Below are 21,597 nucleotides of genomic sequence, written 5' to 3' on the forward strand. Positions count from 1 at the left end.
GTACAGTCACCAGGCCTTCGTTCTCAGGTACGTCTGGGTACAGTCACCAGGCCTTCGTTCTCAGGTACCTCTGGGTACAGTCACCAGGCCTTCCTTCTGAGATACCTCTGAGTACAGTCAGCAGGGATGCCTTCTCAGATACTTCTGGGTACGGTCACCAAGCTTTCCTTTTGAGGTACTTCTGGGTGCAGTCACCAGGCCTTCCTTTAGAGGTATCTCTGGGTACAGTCACCCGACCATCCTTCTGAGGTACGTGTGTAGAGTCACCAGGTCTTCATTCCGAGGCACCACTGGGTACAGTCACCAGGCCTTCCTTCCGAGGTATCTCTGGGTACAGTCACCAGGCCTTCCTTCCAAGGTACCTCTGGGTATGGTCACCAGTCCTTCCTTCCGAGGTATTTCTGGGTACAGTCATCAGACCTTTCTTCTGAGATAACGCTGGGTATAGTCAGTAGGCCTTCCTTCTGAGGTACATCTGGGCAATGTCACCAGGCCTTCCTTCCGAGGTACCTGTGGGTATAGTTACCAGGCCTGAATTCTCAGGCACCTCTGGGTACAGTCACCAGGCCTTCCTTCTGAGGTAGCTCTGAGTACTCTCAGCAAGCCTTCCTTCCGAGGTACCTCTGTGTATAGTCATCAGGCCTTTTTTCCGAGGTATGTATGGGTACAGTCACCAGGCCTTTCTTCCGAGGTACCTTTGGATACAGTCACCAGGACTTCCTTTCAAGGTACGTCATCATACAGTAAACAGGTCTTCCTTCCCAGGTACCTCTGGCTACAGACACCAGGCCTTCCTTCCGAAGAACCTGTGGGTACCGTCACCAGGCCTTCCTGCTGAGGTATCTCTGGGTACAGTCACAAGGAGTTCCTTCTGAGGTACATCTGGGTACAGTCACAAGGCCTTCCTTCCCAGGTACGTCTGAGTACTGTCACCAGACCTTTCTTCTGAGTTATCTGTGGGTACTGTCACCAGGCCTTCCTTCCGAGTTCCCTCTGGGTACAGTCACCAGGCCTTTTACCTGAGGTACCTCTGGATACAGTCACCAAGTCTTCCTTCCGAGGTACTTCTGTGTTCAGTCACCAGTCCTTCCTTCCGAGGAAAATCTGGGTACTGTCACCATGTCTTCTTTCCGAGGTACCTGTGGGTACAGTCACTAGGCCTTCCTTCCGATGTACCTCTGGGTAGAGTCACTAGGCCTTCCTTCCAGGTACCTCTGGGTACAGTCACCAGGCCTTCCTTCTGAAGTACCTCTGATTACAGTGAGCAGGCCTGCCTTCTCAGATACCAGTGGGTACTGTCACTAGGCCTTCCTTCTGCGGTAACTCTTTGTACAGACAGCAGGGCTTCCTTCCGAGGTACCTCTGGGTACAGTCATCAGACATTCCTTCTGAGGTATGTATGGGTTGAGTCACCAGGGCTTCTTTCTAAGGTACTTCTGCGTACAGTCACCAGGCTTTCTTTCTGATGTACGTTTGGGTACAGTCATCAGGCCTTCTTTCCGAGGTACCTCTGGGTACAGTCTTCAGGCCTTCTTTCTGACGTACCTCTGGGTACAGTCACCAGACCTTCCTTCCGAGGTACGTCTGGGTACAGTCTCTAGGCCTTCCTACCGAGGTATGTCTGGTTACAATTACTAGGCCTTCCTTCCGAGGTACCTATGGGTACTGTCACCAGACCTTCCTTCTGAGGTACCTTTGGGTACAGTCACCAGGCCTTCCTTCCCAGGTACGCCTGGGTACTGTCAGCAGGCCTTCCTTCTGAGGTATCTGTGAGTTACACTCAGCAGGCCTTCCTTCTCAGATAATCTGGGTACAGTCATCAGGTCTTCTTTCCGACGTTCCTTTGGGTACAGTCACCAGGCCTTCCTTTTAGTGTAACTCTGGGTACAGTCACCAGGCCTTCCTTCCAGGTACCTCTGGGTACAGTCACCAGGCCTTCCTTCTCAGATACATCTGGGTATACTCATCATGCCTTCCTTCTGATGTACCTCTGGGTACCGTCACCAGGCCTTCCTTCCGGGGCACCTCTGAGTACAGTCGCCAGGGCTTCCTTCTGAGGTACCTCTGGGTACATTCACCAGGCCTTTCTTCTCAGATACTCTGGGTACAGTCACCAGGTCTTCTTTCCGACGTTCCTGTGGGTACAGTCACCTGGCCTTCCTTCTGAGGTACCTCTGAGTACAGTCAGCAGAGGTGCCTTCTCAGATACTTCTGGGTACAGTCACCAAGCTTTCCTTTTGAGGTACTTCTGGGTGCAGTCACCAGGCCTTCCTTCAGAGGTATCTCTGGGTACAGTCAACCGACCATTCTTCTGAGGTATCCGGTTTGTAGAGTCACCAGGTTTTCATTCCGAGGCACCTCCGGGTAAAGTCACCAGGCGTTCCTTCCAAGGTATCTCTGTGTATGGTCACCAGGCCTTCCTTCCGGGTATCTGGGGTACAGTCATCAGACCTTTCTTCGGAGATAACTCTGGGTACAGTCAGTAGGCCTTCTTTCTGAGGTACATCTGGGTAATGTCACCAGGCCTTCCTTCCGAGGTACCTCTGGGTACAGTTACCAGGCCTTCATTCTCAGGCACCTCTGGATACAGTCACCAGGCCTTCCTTTTGGGGTACCTCTGGGTATAGTCACCAGGCCTTCCTTCCGAGGTACGTCAGGGTACAGTCAACAGGCCTTCCTTCCCAGGTACCGCTGGGTAAAGACACCAAGCCTCCTTCTGAAGAAACTCTGGGTACTGTCTCCAGGCCTTCCGTCTGAGGTAATTCTGGGAAGAGTCACCAGACCTTTCCTCCGAAGTACCTCCGGGTACCGTCACCAGGGCTTCCTTCTGAGGTACATTTGGGTACAGGCAGCAGGCCTTCCTTCCGAAGTACCTCCGTGTACAGTCACCAGGCCTTCCTTCCGAGGTACCTCTGGGTACAGTCACCAGGTCTTCCTTCCAAGGTACTTTTGGGTATGGTCACCAGTCATTCCTTCCGAGGTATCTCTGGGTACAGTCATCAGACCTTTTTCTGAGATAACTCTGGGTACAGTCAGGGGTAATGTCACCAGGCCTTCCTTCCGAAGTACCTCTGGGTAGAGTTACCAGGCCTTCATTCTCGGGCACCTCTGGGTACAGTCACCAGGCCTTCCTTCTGAGGTAGCTCTCAGTACACTCAGCAGGCCTTCCTTCCGAGGTACCTCTGGGTATTTTCATCAGGCCTTGCTTCCGAGATATGTATGGGTACAGTCACCAGTCCTTTCTTCCGAGGTACCTCTGGGTACACTTTCCATGCCTTCCTTCCGATGTACCTCTGGGTACAGTCAACAGGCCTTCCTTCCCAGGTACCTCTGGGTAGATTCAGCATCCCTGCCTTCTAACATACCTCTGGGTTCTGTCCCCAGGCCTTCCTTCTGATGTACCCCTGGGTACAGTCACCAAGGCTTCCTTCCGAGGTACCTCTGGGTACAGTCATCAGGCCCTCCTTCCGATGTATACATGGGAAGAGTCATCAGGCCTTCCTTCTGAGTTACCTCTGGGTATAGTCACCAGAGCTGTCTTCCGAGGTACGTCTGGGTAGAGTCTCTAGGCCTTCCTTCCGAGATTTGTCTGGGTACCGTTTAAAGGCCTTCCTTCCTAGGTACCTCTGGGTACAGTCACAAGGCCTTCCTTCTGAGGTACCTCTGTGTACAGTCACCAGGCCTTCCTTCTGAGGTACCTCTGGGTACAGTCTTCAGGTCTTCCTTCCCAGGTATGCCTGGGTACTGTCACCTGGCCTTCCTTCTTAGGTATCTCTGAGTAGTGTCACCAGGCCTTCCTTCCGAGGTACCTCTGGTTACAGTCATCAGGCCTTGCCTCCGAGGTATGCATGGGTACAGTCACCAGGCCTTCCTTCCGAGGTACCTCTGGGTAAAGACAGCAGGCCTCCTTCCGAAGAAACTCTGGGTACTGTCTCCAGGCCTTCCGTCTGAGGTAATTCTGGGAAGAGCCACCAGACCTTTCTTCCGAAGTACCTCCGGGTACCGTCACCAGGCCTTCCTTCTGAGGTAAACTTGGGTACAGGCACTAGGCTTTCCTTCTGAGGTACCTCAAGTTACAGTCACCAGGCCTTCCTTCCGAGGTACCTCTGGGTACAGTCACCAGGCCTTCCTTCCAAGGTACCTCTGTGTAGGGTCACCAGGCCTTCCTTCCGAGGTATCTGGGGGTACAGTCATCAGACGTTTCTTCTGAGATAACTCTCGGGACAGTCAGTAGGCCTTCTTTCTGAGGTACATCTGGGTAATGTCACCAGGCCTTCCTTCCGAGTTACCTCTGGGTACAGTTACCAGGCCTTCATTCTCAGGCACCTCTGGATACAGTCACCGGGCCTTCCTTTTGAGGTACCTCTGGGTACAATCACTAGGCCTTCCTTCCGAGGTACGTCAGGGTGCAGTCAACAGGCCTTCCTTTCCAGGTTCCTCTGGATATAGACACCAGGCCTCCTTCCGAAGAACCTCTGGGTACTGTCTCCAGGCCTTCCGTCTGAGGTAATTCTGGGAAGAGTTACCAGACGTTTCTTCCGAAGTACCTCTGGGTATCGTCACCAGGCCTTCCTTCTGAGGTACATTTGGGTACAGTCACCAGGCCTTCCTTCCGAGGTACCTCTGGGTACAGTCACCAGGTCTTCCTTCCAAGGTACCTCTGGGTATGGTCACCAATCATTCCTTCCGAGGTATCTCTGGGTACAGTCATCAGACCTTTCTTCTGAGATAACTGTGGGGACATTCGGGGTAATGTCACCAGGCCTTCCTTCCGAAGTACCTCTGGGTAGAGTTACCAGGCCTTCATTCTCGGGCACCTCTGGGTACAGTCACCAGGCCTTCCTTCTGAGGTAGCTCTGAGTACACTCAGCAGGCCTTCCTTCCGAGGTACCTCTGGGCATTTTCATCAGGCCTTGCTTCCGAGGTACGTATGGGTACAGTCACCAGGCCTTTTTTCTGAGGTACCTCTGGGTACAGTCACCTGGCCTTCCTTCCGAGGTATGTCAGGGTACAGTCAACAGTCCTTCCTTCCCAGGTACCTCTGGGTATAGACACCAGGCATTCCTTGAGAAGAACCTCTGGGTACTGTCTCCAGGCCTTCCGTCTGAGTTAATTCTGGGATCAGTCACCAGAACTTTCTTCCGATGTACTTCTGTGTACCTTCATCAGGCCTTCCTTCCGAGGTACCTCTGGGTACAGTCACCAGGCCTTCCTTCTGAGGTACCTCTGGGTACATTCACCAGGCCTTCCTTCTCAGATGCTCTGGGTACAGTCACCAGGTTTTCTTTACGACGTTCCTGTGGGTACAGTCACCAGGCCTTCCTTTCAATGTAACTCTGGGTATAGTCACCACGCCTTCCTTTCAGGTACCTCTGGGTACAGTCGCCAGACCTTCCTTCTGATGTACTTCTGGGTACAGTCACCAGGCCTTCCTTCTCAGATACATCTGGGTACAGTCACCAGGCCTTGCATCCGATGTACCTCTGGGTACAGTCACCAGTCCTTCCTTCCAGGTACCTCTGGGTACAGTCAGCAGCCCTACCTTCTCAGATACTTCTGGGTTCTCTCACCAGGGCTTCCTGCTGAGGTACCCCTGGGTACAGTCACCAGGCCTTCCTTCTGACGTACCTCTGGGTACAGTCACCAGGCCTTTCTTCTGAGGTACCTCTGGGTACAGTCACCAGGCTTTCCTTCCAAGGTACGCCTGGGTATGTCACCAGGCCTTCCTTCTGCGGTATCTATGGGTACTGTCACCAGGCCTTCCTTCTTAGGTACGTCTGGTACAGGCACCAGCCATTGCTTCCGCTGTACCTCTGGGTACAGTCACCAGGCCTTTTACCCAAGGTACCTCTGGATACAGTCACCAAGTCTTCCTTCCGAGGTACCTCTGTGTTCAGTCACCAGTCCTTCCTTCCGAGGAACCTCTGGGTACTGTCACCAGGCCTTCCTTCTGACGTACCTCTGGGTACAGGCACCAGGCATTGCTTCCGATGTACCTCTGGGTACAGTCACCAAGACTTCCTTCCAAGTTTCCTCTGGGTATAGGCAGTAGGCCTGCCTTCTGAGGTACCTGTGGGTAATGTCTGCAGGGCTTCCTTCTCCAGTACCTCTGGGTACAGTCAACAGGCCTTCATTCTCAGGTACCTCTGGGGACAGTCACCAGGCCTTCATTCTCAGGTACCTCTGGGTACAGTCACCAGGCCTTCGTTCTGAGGTACCTCTGGGTACAGTCACCAGGCCTTCCTTCTGAGGTACCTCTGAGTACAGTCAGCAGGGCTGCCTTCTCAGATACCTCTGGGTACAGTCACCAAACATTCCTTTTGAGGTACTTCTGGGTGCAGTCACCAGGCTTTCCTTCAGAGGTATCTCTGGGTGGAGTCACCCGACCATCCTTCTGAGGTGTCTGTTTGTAGAGTCACCAGGTCTTCATTCCGAGGCACCTCCGCGTACAGTCACCAGTCCTTCCTTCCGAGGTATCTCTGGGTACAGTCATCAGACCTTTCTTCTGAGATAACTCTGGGGACAGTCAGTAGGCCTTCCTTCTGAGGTACCTCTGGGTAATGTCACCAGGCCTTCCTTCCGATGTACCTCTGGGTACAGTCACCAGGCCTTCCTTCTAGTTAACTCTCGGTACAGTCAGCAGGCCTTCCTTCTCAGATACTTCTGGGTTCTGTCACCAGGCCTTCCTTCTGAGGTACCCCTGGGTAAAGTCACTAGGCCTTCCTTACGTTGTTTGTCTGGGTACCGTTTTCAGGCCTTCCTTCCGAGATACATCTGGGTGCAGTCACCAGGCCTTCCTTCTGAGGTACCTCTGGGTACAGTCACCAGGCTTTCTTTCAACGGACGCCTGGGTACTGTCACCAGGCTTTCCTTCTCAGGTAACTCTTTTTACAGACATCAGGGCTTCCTTCCGAGGTACCTCTGGGTACAGTCATCAGGCGTTCCTTCTGAGGTACCTATGGGTAGAGTCTCCAGGGCTTCTTTCTAAGGTACGTCTGGGTACAGTCACCAGGCCTTCCTTCCGATGTGCCTCTAGTACAGTTACCAGGCCTTCATTCTCAGGCACCTCTGGGTACAGTCACCAGGCCTTCCTTCTGAGGTAACTCTGGGTACAGTCACCAGGCCTTACTTCCGAGGTAATTCTGGGTACAGTCACAAGGCCTTCCTTCTGAGGTACCTCTCGGTACAGTTACCAGGCCTTCCTTCTCAGAAAACTCTGGTTACAGTCACCAGGACTTCTTTCCGAGGTACCTGTGGATACAGTCACTAGGCCTTCCTTTTGATGTACCTCTGGGTAGAGTCACTCGGCCTTCCTTGCAGGTATCTCTGGGTACAGTCACCAGGCCTTCCTTCTGAGGTACCTCTGATTACAGTCAGCAGGCCTGCCTTCTCAGATACCTGTGGGTACTGTCACCAGGCCTTCCTTCTCAGATACTTCGGGGTTCTGTCACCAGACCTTCCTTCTGAGGTACCTATGAGTAGAGTCACCAGGGCTTCTTTCTAAGCTACGTCTGGATACAGTCACCAGGCCTTCCTTCCGAGGTACCTCTGGTACAGTTACCAGGCCTTCATTCTCAGGCACCTCTTTGTACTGTCACCAGGCCTTCCTTCTGAGGTACCTCTGGGTACAGTCACCAGGCTTTCCTTCCAAGGTACGTCTGGGTATGTCACCAGGCCTTCCTTCTGCCGTATCTATGGGTACTGTCACCAAGCCTTCCTTCTGAGGTACGTCTGGTACAGGCACCAGCCATTGCTTCCGCTGTACCTCTGGGTACAGTCACCAGGCCTTTTACCCAAGGTACCTCTGGATACAGTCACCAAGTCTTCCTTCCGAGGTACCTCTGTGTTCAGTCACCAGTCCTTCCTTCCGAGGAACCTCTGGGTACTGTCACCAGGCCTTCCTTCTGACGTACCTCTGGGTACAGGCACCAGGCACTGCTTCCGATGTACCTCTGGGTACAGTCACCAAGACTTCCTTCCAAGTTTCCTCTGGGTATAGGCAGTGGGCCTGCCTTCTGAGGTACCTGTGGGTAATGTCTGCAGGGCTTCCTTCTCCAGTACCTCTGGGTACAGTCAACAGGCCTTCATTCTCAGGTACCTCTGGGGACAGTCACCAGGCCTTCATTCTCAGGTACCTCTGGGTACAGTCACCAGGCCTTTCTTCTGAGGTACCTCTGAGTACAGTCAGCAGGACTGCCTTCTCAGATACCTCTGGGTACAGTCACCAAACTTTCCTTTTGAGGTACTTCTGGGTGCAGTCACCAGGCTTTAATTCAGAGGTATCTCTGGGTGGAGTCACCCGACCATCCTTCTGAGGTGTCTGTTTGTAGAGTCACCAGGTCTTCATTGCGAGGCACCTCCGCGTACAGTCACCAGGCCTTCCTTCCGAGGTACCTCTGGGTACAGTCACCAGGCCTTCCTTCCAAGGTACCTCTGGGTATGGTCACCAGTCCTTCCTTCCGAGGTATCTCTGGGTACAGTCATCAGACCTTTCTTCTGAGATAACTCTGGGGACAGTCAGTAGGCCTTCCTTCTGAGGTACCTCTGGGTAATGTCACCAGGCCTTCCTTCCGATGTACCTCTGGGTACAGTCACCAGGCCTTCCTTCTAGTTACCTCTGGGTACAGTCAGCAGGCCTTCCTTCTCAGATACTTCTGGGTTCTGTCACCAGGCCTTCCTTCTGAGGTACCTCTGGGTAAAGTCACTAGGCCTTCCTTACGTTGTTTGTCTGGGTACCGTTTCCAGGCCTTCCTTCCGAGATACCTCTGGGTACATTCACCAGGCCTTCCTTCTGAGGTACCTCTGGGTACAGTCACCAGGCTTTCTTTCCACGGACGCCTGGGTACTGTCACCAGGCCTTCCTTCTCAGGTAACTCTTTTTACAGACATCAGGGCTTCCTTCCGAGGTACCTCTGGGTACAGTCATCAGGCGTTCCTTCTGAGGTACCTCTGGGTAGAGTCTCCAGGGCTTCTTTCTAAGGTACGTCTGGGTACAGTCACCAGGCCTTTTTCCGATGTACCTCTAGTACAGTTACCAGGCCTTCATTCTCAGGCACCTCTGGGTACAGTCACCAGGCCTTCCTTCTGAGGTACCTCTGGGTACAGTCACCAGGCTTTCCTTCCAAGGTACGCCTGGGTATGTCACCAGGCCTTCCTTCTGCGGTATCTATGGGTACTGTCACCAGGCCTTCCTTCTGAGGTACGCCTGGTACAGGCACCAACCATTGATTCCGCTGTACCTCTGGGTACCGTCACCAGGCCTGCCTTCTAGTTACCTCTGGGTACAGTCAGCAGGCCTTCCTTCTCAGATACTTCTGGGTTCTGTCACCAGGCCTTCCTTCTGAGGTACCCCTCGGTAAAGTCACTAGGCCTTCCTTACGTTGTTTGTCTGGGTACCGTTTCCAGGCCTTCCTTCTGAGATACCTCTGGGTACAGTCACCAGGCCTTCCTTCTGATGTACCTCTGGCTACAGTCACCAGGCTTTCCTTCCCAGGTACGCCTGGGTACTGTCAGCAGGTCTTCCTTCTGAGGTATCTCTGGGTACTGTCACCACACCTTCCTTCCGAGGTACCTCTGGGTACAGTCACAAGGAGTTCCTTTAGAGGTACTTCTGGGTGTACTCACCAAGCCTTCCTTCCGAAGTATCTCTGGGTAGAGTCACCAGGCCTTCATCCAAGTTACCTGTGGGTAGTATCACCAGTCCTTCCTTCCGAGTTATCTCTGCGTACATTCACCAGGCCTTCCTTCTGAAGTAACTCTGGGTACAGTCACCAGGCCTTCCTTCCGAGGTAATTCTGGGTACAGTCACAAGGCCTTCCTTCTGAGGTACCTCTGGGTACAGGTACCAGGCCTTCCTTCTCAGAAACCTCTGGGTACAGTCACCAGGACTTCTTTTCGAGGTACCTGTAGATACAGTGACTAAGCCTTCCTTCCGATGTACCTCTGGGTAGAGTCACTAGGCCTTCCTTCCAGGTATCTCTGGGTACAGTCACCAGGCCTTCCTTCTGAGGTACCTCTGATTACAGTCAGCAGGCCTGCCTTCTCAGATACCTGTGGGTACTGTCACCAGGCCTTCCTTCTCAGGTAACTCTTTTTACAGACACCAGGGCTTCCTTCCGAGGTACCTCTGGGTACAGTCATCAGGCCTTCCTTCTGAGGTACCTATGGGTAGAGTCACCAGGGCTTCTTTCTAAGGTACGTCTGGGTATAGTCACCAGGCCTTCCTTCCGAGGTACCTGTGGTACAGTTACCAGGCCTTCATTCTCAGGCACCTCTGGGTACAGTCACCAGGCCTTCCTTCTGAGGTACCGCTAGGTACAGTCACCAGGCTTTCCTTCCAAGGTACGCCTGGGTATGTCACCAGGCCTTCCTTCTGCGGTATCTATGTGTACTGTCACCAGGCCTTCCTTCTGAGGTACGTCTGGTACAGGCACCAGCCATTGCTTCCACTGTACCTCTGGGTACAGTCACCAGGCCTTTTACCCAAGGTACCTCTGGATACAGTCACCAAGTCTTCCTTCCGAGGTACCTCTGTGTTCAGTCACCAGTCCTTCCTTCCGAGGAACCTCTGGGTACTGTCACCAGGCCTTCCTTCTGACGTACCTCTGGGTACAGGCACCAGGCATTGCTTCCGAGGTACCTCTGGGTACAGTCACCAAGACTTCCTTCCAAGTTTCCTCTGGGTATAGGCAGTAGGCCTGCCTTCTGAGGTATCTGTGGGTAATGTCTGCAGGGCTTCCTTCTCCAGTACCTCTGGGTACAGTCAACAGGCCTTCATTCTCAGGTACCTCTGGGTACAGTCACCAGGCCTTCATTCTCAGGTACCTCTGGGTACAGTCACCAGGCCTTCGTTCTGAGGTACCTCTGGGTACAGTCACCAGACCTTCCTTCTGAGGTACCTCTGAGTACAGTCAGCAGGGCTGCCTTCTCAGATAACTCTGGGTACAGTCACCAAACTTTCCTTTTGAGGTACTTCTGGGTCCACTCACCAGGCTTTAATTCAGAGGTATCTCTGGGTGGAGTCACGCGACCATCCTTCTGAGGTATCTGTTTGTAGAGTCACCAGGTCTTCATTCCGAGGCACCTCCGCGTACAATCACCAGGCCTTTCTTCCGAGGTACCTCTGGGTACAGTCACCAGGCCATCCTTCCAAGGTACCTCTGGGTATGGTCACCAGTCCTTCCTTCCGAGGTATCTCTGGGTACAGTCATCAGACCTTTCTTCTGAGATAACTCTGGGGACAGTCAGTAGGCCTTCCTTCTGAGGTACATCTGGGTAATGTCACCAGGCCTTCCTTCCGATGTACCTCTGGGTACAGTCACCAGGCCTTCCTTCTAGTTACCTCTGGGTATAGTCAGCAGGCCTTCCTTCTCAGATACTTCTGGGTTCTGTCACCAGGCCTTCCTTCTGAGGTACCCCTGGGTAAAGTCACTAGGCCTTCCTTACGTTGTTTGTCTGGGTACCGTTTCCAGGCCTTCCTTCCGAGATACCTCTGGGTACATTCACCAGGCCTTCCTTCTGAGGTACCTCTGGGGACAGTCACCAGGCTTCCCTTCCCAGGTACGCCTGGGTACTGTCAGCAGGCCTTCCTTCTGAGGTATCTCTGGGTACTGTCACCACACCTTCCTTCCGAGGTACCTCTGGGTACAGTCACAAGGAGTTCCTTTAGAGGTACTTCTGGGTGTACTCACCAAGCCTTCCTTCCGAAGTATCTCTGGGTAGAGTCACCAGGCCTTCATCCGAGTTACCTGTGGGTAGTATCACCAGTCCTTCCTTCCGAGGTATCTCTGGGTACATTCACCAGGCCTTCCTTCGGAGGTAACTCTGGGTACAGTCAGCAGGCCTTCCTTCCGAGGTAATTCTGGGTACAGTCACAAGGCCTTCCTTCTGAGGTACCTCTGGGTACAGTTACCAGGCCTTCCTTCTCAGAAACCTCTGGGTACAGTCACCAGGAGTTCTTTCCGAGGTACCTGTGGATACAGTCACTAGGCCTTCCTTCCGATGTATCTCTGGGTAGAGTCACTAGGCCTTCCTTCCAGGTATCTCTGGGTACAGTCACCAGGCCTTCCTTCTGAGGTACCTCTCATTACAGTCAGCAGGCCTGCCTTCTCAGATACCTGTGGGTCCTGTCACCAGGCCTTCCTTCTCAGGTAACTCTTTTTACAGACACCAGGGCTTCCTTCCGAGGTACCTCTGGGTACAGTCACCAGGCCTTCCTTCCGAGGTACCTCTGGTACAGTTACCAGGCCTTCATTCTCAGGCACCTCTGGGTACAGTCACCAGGCCTTCCTTCTGAGGTACCTCTGGGTACAGTCACCAGGCTTTCTTTCCAAGGTACGCCTGGGTATGTCACAAGGCCTTCCTTCTGCGGTATCTATGGGTACTGTCACCAGTCCTTCCTTCTGAGGTACGTCTGGTACAGGCACCAGCCATTGATTCCGCTGTACCTCTGGGTACAGTCACCAGGCCTTTTACCCAAGGTACCTCTGGATACAGTCACCAAGTCTTCCTTCCCAGGTACCTCTGTGTTCAGTCACCACTCCTTCCTTCCGAGGAACCTCTGGGTACTGTCACCAGGCCTTCCTTCTGACGTACCTCTGGGTACGGGCACCAGGCATTGCTTCCGATGTACCCCTGGGTACAGTCACCAAGACTTCCTTCCAAGTTTCCTCTGGGTATAGGCAGTAGGCCTGCCTTCTGAGGTACCTGTGGGTAATGTCTGCAGGGCTTCCTTCTCCAGTACCTCTGGGTACAGTCAACAGGTCTTCATTCTCAGGTACCTCTGGGTACAGTCACCAGGCCTTCATTCTCAGGTACCTCTGGGTACAGTCACCAGGCCTTCGTTCTGAGGTACCTCTGGGTACAGTCACCAGGCCTTCCTTCTGAGGTACCTCTGAGTACAGTCAGCAGGACTGCCTTCTGAGATACCTCTGGGTACAGTCACCAAACTTTCCTTTTGAGGTACTTCTGGGTGCAGTCACCAGGCTTTAATTCAGAGGTATCTCTGGGTGGAGTCACCCGACCATCCTTCTGAGGTGTCTGTTTGTAGAGTCACCAGGTCTTCATTGCGAGGCACCTCCGCGTACAGTCACCAGGCCTTCCTTCCGAGGTACCTCTGGGTACAGTCACCAGGCCTTCCTTCCAAGGTACCTCTGGGTATGGTCACCAGTCCTTCCTTCCGAGGTATCTCTGGGTACAGTCATCAGACCTTTCTTCTGAGATAACTCTGGGGACAGTCAGTAGGCCTTCCTTCTGAGGTACATCTGGGTAATGTCACCAGGCCTTCCTTCCGATGTACCTCTGGGTACAGTCACCAGGCCTTCCTTCTAGTTACCTCTGGGTACAGTCACCAGGCTTTCCTTCCCAGGTACGACTGAGTACTGTCACCAGGCCTTCCTTCTGAGGTATCTCTGGGTACTGTCACCACACTTTCCTTGCCAGGTACCTCTGGGTACAGTCACAAGGAGTTCCTTTAGAGGTACTTCTGGGTGTACTCACCAAGCCTTCCTTCCGAAGTATCTCTGGGTAGAGTCACCAGGCCTTCATCCGAGTTACCTGTGGGTAGTATCACCAGTCCTTCCTTCCGAGGTATCTCTGGGTACAGTCATCAGACCTTTCTTCTGAGATAACTCTGGGGACAGTCAGTAGGCCTTCCTTCTGAGGTACATCTGGGTAATGTCACCAGGCCTTCCTTCCGATGTACCTCTGGGTACAGTCACCAGGCCAACCTTCTAGTTACCCCTGGGTACAGTCAGCAGGCCTTCCTTCTTAGATACTTCTGGGTTCTGTCACCAGGCCTTCCTTCTGAGGTACCTATGGGTAGAGTCACCAGGGCTTCTTTCTAAGGTACGTCTGGATACAGTCACCGGCCTTCCTTCCGAGGTACCTCTGGTACAGTTACCAGGCCTTCATTCTCAGGCACCTCTGGGTACAGTCACCAGGCCTTTCTTCTGAGGTACCTCTGGGTACAGTCACCAGGCCTTCCTTCTGCGGTATCTATGGGTACTGTCACCAGGCCTTCCTTCTGAGGTACGTCTGGTACGGGCACCAGCCATTGCTTCCGCTGTACCTCTGGGTACAGTCACCAGTCCTTTTACCCAAGGTACCTCTGGATACAGTCACTAAGTCTTCCTTCCGAGGTACCTCTGTGTTCAGTCACCAGTCCTTCCTTCCGAGGAACCTCTGGGAACTGTCACCAGGCCTTCCTTCTGACGTACCTCTGGGTACAGGCACCAGGCATTGCTTCCGATGTACCTCTGGGTACAGTCACCAGGCCTTCCTTCCAAGGTACCTCTGGGTATGGTCACCAGTCCTTCCTTCCGAGGTATCTCTGGGTACAGCCATCAGACCTTTCTTCTGAGATAACTCTGGGGACAGTCAGTAGGCCTTCCTTCTGAGGTACATCTGGGTAATGTCTCCAAGCCTTCCTTCCGATGTACCTCTGGGTACAGTCTCCAGGCCTTCCGTCTAGTTACCTCTGGGTACAGTCAGCAGGCCTTCCTTCTCAGATACTTCTGGGTTCTGTCACCAGGCCTTCCTTCTGAGGTACCCCTGGGTAAAGTCACTAGGCCTTCCTTACGTTGTTTTTCTGGGTACCGTTTCCAGGCCTTCCTTCCGAGATACCTCTGGGTACAGTCACCAGGCCTTCCTTCTGAGGTACCTCTGGGGACAGTCACCAGGCTTTAATTCCCAGGTACGCCTGGGTACTGTCACCAGGCCTTCCTTCTGAGGTATCTCTGGGTACTGTCACCAGACCTTCCTTCCGAGGTACCTCTAGGTACAGTCACAAGGAGTTCCTTTAGAGGTACTTCTGTGTGTACTCACCAAGCCTTCCTTCCGAAGTATCTCTGGGTAGAGTCACCAGGCCTTCATCCGAGTTACCTGTGGGTAGTATCACCAGTCCTTCCTTCCGAGGTAACTCTGGGTACATTCACCAGGCCTTCCTTCTGAGTTAACTCTGGGTACAGTCACCAGGACTTCTTTCCGAGGTACCTGTGGATACAGTCACTAGGCTTTCCTTCCGATGTACCTCTGGGTAGAGTCACTAGGCCTTCCTTCCAGGTATCTCTGGGTACAGTCACCAGGCCTTCCTTCTGAGGTACCTCTGATTACAGTCAGCAGGCCTGCCTCTCAGACACCTTTGGGTACTGTCACCAGGCCTTCCTTCTCAGGTAACTCTTTTTACAGACACCAGGGCTTCCTTCCGAGGTACCTCTGGGTACAGTCATCAGGCCTTCCTTCTGAGGTACCTATGGGTAGAGTCACCAGGGCTTCTTTCTAAGGTACGTCTGGGTACAGTCACCAGGCCTTCCTTCCGAGGTACCTCTGGTACAGTTACCAGGCCTTCATTCTCAGGCACCTCTGGGTACAGTCACCAGGCCTTCCTTCTGAGGTACCTCTGGGTACAGTCACCAGGCTTTCCTTCCAAGGTACGCCTGGGTATGTCACCAGGCCTTCCTTCTGCGGTATCTATGGGTACTGTCACCAGGCCTTCTTTCTGAGGTACGTCTGGTACAGGCACCAGCCATTGCTTCCCCTGTACCTCTGGGTAAAGTCACCAAGCCTTTTACCCAAGTTACCTCTGGATACAGTCACCAAGTCTTCCTTCCGAGGTACCTCTGTGTTCAGTCACCAGTCCTTCCTTCCGAGGAACCTCTGGGTACTGTCACCAGGCCTTCCTTCTGACGTACCTCTGGGTACAGGCACCAGGCATTGCTTCTGATGTACCTCTGGGTACAGTCACCAAGACTTCCTTCCAAGTTTCCTCTGGGTATAGGCAGTAGGCCTGCCTTCTGAGGTACCTGTGGGTAATGTCTGCAGGGCTTCCTTCTCCAGTACCTCTGGGTACAGTCAACAGGCCTTCATTCTCAGGTACCTCTGGGTACAGTCACCAGGCCTTCATTCTCAGGTACCTCTGGGTACAGTCACCAGGCCTTCGTTCTGAGGTACCTCTGGGTACAGTCACCAGGCCTTCCTTCTGAGGTACCTCTGAGTACAGTCAGCAGGACTGCCTTCTGAGATACCTCTGGGTACAGTCACCAAACTTTCCTTTTGAGGTACTTCTGGGTGCAGTCACCAGGCTTTCCTTCAGAGGTATCTCTGGGTGGAGTCACCCGACCATCCTTCTGAGGTGTCTGTTTGTAGAGTCACCAGGTCTTCATTGCGAGGCACCTCCGCGTACAGTCACCAGGCCTTCCTTCTGAGGTACCTCTGGGTACAGTCACCAGGCCTTCCTTCCAAGGTACCTCGGGGTATGGTCACCAGTCCTTCCTTCCGAGGTATCTCTGGATACAGTCACCAGGCCTTCCTTCCAAGGTACCTCTGGGTATGGTCTCCAGTCCTTCCTTCCGAGGTATCTCTGGGTACAGTCATCAGACCTTTCTTCTGAGATAACTCTGGGGACAGTCAGTAGGCCTTCCTTCTGAGGTACATCTGGGTAATGTCACCAGGCCTTCCTTCCGATGTACCTCTGGGTACAGTCATCAGGCCTTCCTTCTAGTTACCTCTGGCTACAGTCAGCAGGGCTTTCTTCTCAGATACTTCTGGGTTCTGTCACCAGGCCTTCCTTCTGAGGTACCCCTGGGTAAAGTCACTAGGCCTTCCTTACGTTGTTTGTCTGGGTACCGTTTCCAGGCCTTCCTTCTGAGATACCTCTGGGTACAGTCACCAGAGCTTTCTTCCTAGGTACCTCTAGGTACTGTCACCAGGCTTTCCTTCCCAGGTACGCCTGGGTACTGTCACCAGGCCTTCCTTCTGAGGTATCTCTGGGTACTGTCACCACACCTTCCTTCCGAGGTAACTCTGGGTACAGTCACAAGGAGTTCCTTTAGAGGTACTTCTGAGTGTACACACCAAGCCTTCCTTCCGAAGTATCTCTGGGTAGAGTCACCAGGCCTTCATCCTAGTTACCTGTGGGTAGTATCACCAGTCCTTCCTTCCGAGGTATCTCTGGGTACATTCACCATGCCTTCCTTCTGAAGTAACTCTGGGTACAGTCACCAGGCCTTCCTTCTGAGGTACCTCTGGGTACAGTTACCAGGCCTTCCTTCTCAGAAACCTCTGGGTACAGTCACCAGGACTTCTTTCCGAGGTACCTGTGGATACAGTCACTAGGCCTTCCTTTTGATGTACCTCTGGGTAGAGTCACTAGGCCTTCCTTCCAGGTATCTCTGGTACAGTCACCAGGCCTTCCTTCTGAGGTACCTCTGATTACAGTCAGCAGGCCTGCCTTCTCAGATACCTGTGGGTACTGTCACCAGGCATTCCTTCTCAGGTAACTCTTTTTACAGACACCAGGGCTTCCTTCCGAGGTACCTCTGGGTACAGTCATCAGGCCTTCCTTCTGAGGTACCTATATGTAGAGTCACCAGGGCTTCTTTCTAAGGTACGTCTGGGTACAGTCACCAGGCCTTCCTTCCGAGGTACCTCTAGTACAGTTACCAGGCCTTCATTCTCAGGCACCTCTGGGTACAGTCACCAGGCCTTCCTTCTGAGGTACCTCTGGGTACAGTCACCAGGCTTTCCTTCCAAGGTACGCCTTGTATGTCACCAGGCCTTCCTTCTGCGGTATCTATGGGTACTGTCACCAGGCCTTCCTTCTGAGGTACGTCTGGTACAGGCACCAGCCATTGCTTCCGCTGTACCTCTGGGTACAGTCACCAGGCCTTTTACCCAAGGTACCTCTGGATACAGTCACCAAGTCTTCCTTCCGAGGTACCTCTGTGTTCAGTCACCAGTCTTTCCTTCCGAGGAACCTCTGGGAACTGTCACCAGGCCTTCCTTCTCACGTACCTCTGGGTACGGGCACCAGGCATTGCTTCTGATGTACCTCTGGGTACAGTCACCAGGCTTCCTTCCAAGGTACCTCTGTTTATGGTCACCAGTCCTTCCTTCCGAGGTATCTCTGGGTACAGCCATCAGACCTTTCTTCTGAGATAACTCTGGGGACAGTCAGTAGGCCTTCCTTCTGAGGTACATCTGGGTAATGTCTCCAGGCCTTCCTTCCGATGTACCTCTGGGTACAGTCACCAGGGCTTCCTTCTAGTTACCTCTGGGTACAGTCAGCAGGCCTTCCTTCTCAGATACTTCTGGGTTCTGTCACCAGGCCTTCCTTCTCAGGTACCCCTGGGTAAAGTCACTAGGCCTTCCTTACGTTGTTTGTCTGGGTACCGTTTCCAGGCCTTCCTTCCGAGATACCTCTGGGTACAGTCACCAGGCCTTCCTTCTGAGGTACCTCTGGGGACAGTCACCAGGCTTTAATTCCTAGGTACGCCTGGGTACTGTCACCAGGCCTTCCTTCTGAGGTATCTCTGGGTACTGTCACCACACCTTCCTTCCGAGGTACCTCTAGGTACAGTCACAAGGAGTTCCTTTAGAGGTACTTCTGTGTGTACTCACCAAGCCTTCCTTCCGAAGTATCTCTGGGTAGAGTCACCAGGCCTTCATCCGAGTTACCTGTGGGTAGTATCACCAGTCCTTCCTTCCGAGGTATCTCTGGGTACATTCACCAGGCCTTCCTTCTGAGTTAACTCTGGGTACAGTCACCAGGACTTCTTTCCGAGGTACCTGTGGATACAGTCACTAGGCCTTCCTTCCGATGTACCTCTGGGTAGAGTCACTAGGCCTTCCTTCCAGGTATCTCTGGGTACAGTCACCAGGCCTTCCTTCTGAGGTACGTCTGATTACAGTCAGCAGGCCTGCCTCTCAGATACCTTTGGGTACTGTCACCAGGCCTTCCTTCTCAGGTAACTCTTTTTACAGACACCAGGGCTTCCTTCCGAGGTACCTCTGGGTACAGTCATCAGGCCTTCCTTCTGAGGTACCTATGGGTAGAGTCACCAGGGCTTCTTTCTAAGGTACGTCTGGGTACAGTCACCAGGCCTTCCTTCCGAGGTACCTCTGGTACAGTTACCAGGCCTTCATTCTCAGGCACCTCTGGGTACAGTCACCAGGCCTTCCTTCTGAGGTACCTCTGGGTACAGTCACCAGGCTTTCCTTCCAAGGTACGCCTGGGTATGTCACCAGGCCTTCCTTCTGCGGTATCTATGGGTACTGTCACCAGGCCTTCTTTCTGAGGTACGTCTGGTACAGGCACCAGCCATTGCTTCCCCTGTACCTCTGGGTAAAGTCACCAGGCCTTTTACCCAAGTTACCTCTGGATACAGTCACCAAGTCTTCCTTCCGAGGTACCTCTGTGTTCAGTCACCAGTCCTTCCTTCCGAGGAACCTCTGGGTACTGTCACCAGGCCTTCCTTCTGACGTACCTCTGGGTACAGGCACCAGGCATTGCTTCCGATGTACCTCTGGGTACAGTCACCAAGACTTTCTTCCAAGTTTCCTCTGGGTATAGGCAGTAGGCCTGCCTTCTGAGGTACCTGTGGGTAATGTCTGCAGGGCTTCCTTCTCCAGTACCTCTGGGTACAGTCAACAGGCCTTCATTCTCAGGTACCTCTGGGTACAGTCACCAGGCCTTCATTCTCAGGTACCTCTGGGTACAGTCACCAGGCCTTCGTTCTGAGGTACCTCTAGGTACAGTCACCAGGCCTTCCTTCTGAGGTACCTCTGAGTACAGTCAGCAGGACTGCCTTTTCAGATACCTCTGGGTACAGTCACCAAACTTTCCTTTTGAGGTACTTCTGGGTGCAGTCACCAGGCTTTAATTCAGAGGTATCTCTGGGTGGAGTCAGCCCACCATCCTTCTGAGGTGTCTGTTTGTAGAGTCACCAGGTCTTCATTGCGAGGCACCTCCGCGTACAGTCACCAGGCCTTCCTTCTGAGGTACCTCTGGGTACAGTCACCAGGCCTTCCTTCCAAGGTACCTCTGGGTATGGTCACCAGTCCTTCCTTCCGAGGTATCTCTGGGTACAGTCATCAGACCTTTCTTCTGAGATAACTCTGGGGACAGTCAGTAGGCCTTCCTTCTGAGGTACATCTGGGTAATGTCACCAGGCCTTCCTTCCGATGTACCTCTGGGTACAGTCATCAGGCCTTCCTTCTAGTTACCTCTGGCTACAGTCAGCAGGCCTTTCTTCTCAGATACTTCTGGGTTCTGTCACCAGGCCTTCCTTCTGAGGTACCCCTGGGTAAAGTCACTAGGCCTTCCTTACGTTGTTTGTCTGGGTACCGTTTCCAGGCCTTCCTTCTGAGATATCTCTGGGTACAGTCACCAGAGCTTTCTTCCTAGGTACCTCTAGGTACAGTCACCAGGCTTTCCTTCCCAGGTACGCCTGGGTACTGTCACCAGGCCTTCCTTCTGAGGTACCTCTGGGTACAGTCACCAGGCTTTCCTTCCAAGGTACGCCTGGGTATGTCAACAGGGCTTCCTTCTGCCGTATCTATGGGTACTGTCACCAGGCCTTCCTTCTGAGGTACGTCTGGTACAGGCACCAGCCATTGCTTCCGCTGTACCTCTGGGTAAAGTCACCAGGCCTTTTACCCAAGGTACCTCTGGATACAGTCACCAAGTCTTCCTTCCGAGGTACCTCTGTGTTCAGTCACCAGTCCTTCCTTCCGAGGAACCTCTGGGTACTGTCACCAGGCCTTCCTTCTGACGTACCTCTGGGTACAGGCACCAGGCATTGCTTCCGATGTACCTCTGGGTACAGTCACCAAGACTTCCTTCCAAGTTTCCTCTGGGTATAGGCAGTAGGCCTGCCTTCTGAGGTACCTGTGGGTAATGTCTCCAGGGCTTCCTTCTCCAGTACCTCTGCGTACAGTCAACAGGCCTTCATTCTCAGGTACCTCTGGGTACAGTCACCAGGCCTTCATTCTCAGGTACCTCTGGGTACAGTCACCAGGCCTTCGTTCTGAGGTACCTCTGGGTACAGTCACCAAGCCTTCCTTCTGAGGTACCTCTGAGTACAGTCAGCAGGACTGCCTTCTCAGATACCTCTGGGTACAGTCACCAAACTTTCCTTTTGAGGTACTTCTGGGTGCAGTCACCAGGCTTTAATTCAGAGGTATCTCTGGGTGGAGTCACCCGACCATCCTTCTGAGGTGTCTGTTTGTAGAGTCACCAGGTCCTCATTGCGAGGCACCTCCGCGTACAGTCACCAGGCCTTCCTTCTGAGGTACCTCTGTGTAAAGTCACCAGGCCTTCCTTCCAAGGTACCTCTGGGTATGGTCACCAGTCCTTCCTTCCGAGGTATCTCTGGGTACAGTCATCAGACCTTTCTTCTGAGATAACTCTGGGGACAGTCAGTAGGCCTTCCTTCTGAGGTACATCTGGGTAATGTCACCAGGCCTTCCTTCCGATGCACCTCTGGGTACAGTCATCAGGCCTTCCTTCTAGTTACCTCTGGCTACAGTCAGCAGGCCTTTCTTCTCAGATACTTCTGGGTTCTGTCACCAGGCCTTCCTTCTGAGGTACCCCTGGGTAAAGTCACTAGGCCTTCCTTACGTTGTTTGTCTGGGTACCGTTTCCAGGCCTTCCTTCTGAGATACCTCTGGGTACAGTCACCAGAGCTTCCTTCCTAGGTACCTCTAGGTACAGTCACCAGGCTTTCCTTCCCAGATACGCCTGTGTACTGTCACCAGGCCTTCCTTCTGAGGTATCTCTGGGTACTGTCACCACACCTTCCTTCCGAGGTAACTCTGGGT

The sequence above is a fragment of the Loxodonta africana genome, chromosome Y (assembly GCF_030014295.1).
Source record: "Loxodonta africana isolate mLoxAfr1 chromosome Y, mLoxAfr1.hap2, whole genome shotgun sequence".
Classification (NCBI taxonomy): domain Eukaryota; kingdom Metazoa; phylum Chordata; class Mammalia; order Proboscidea; family Elephantidae; genus Loxodonta; species Loxodonta africana.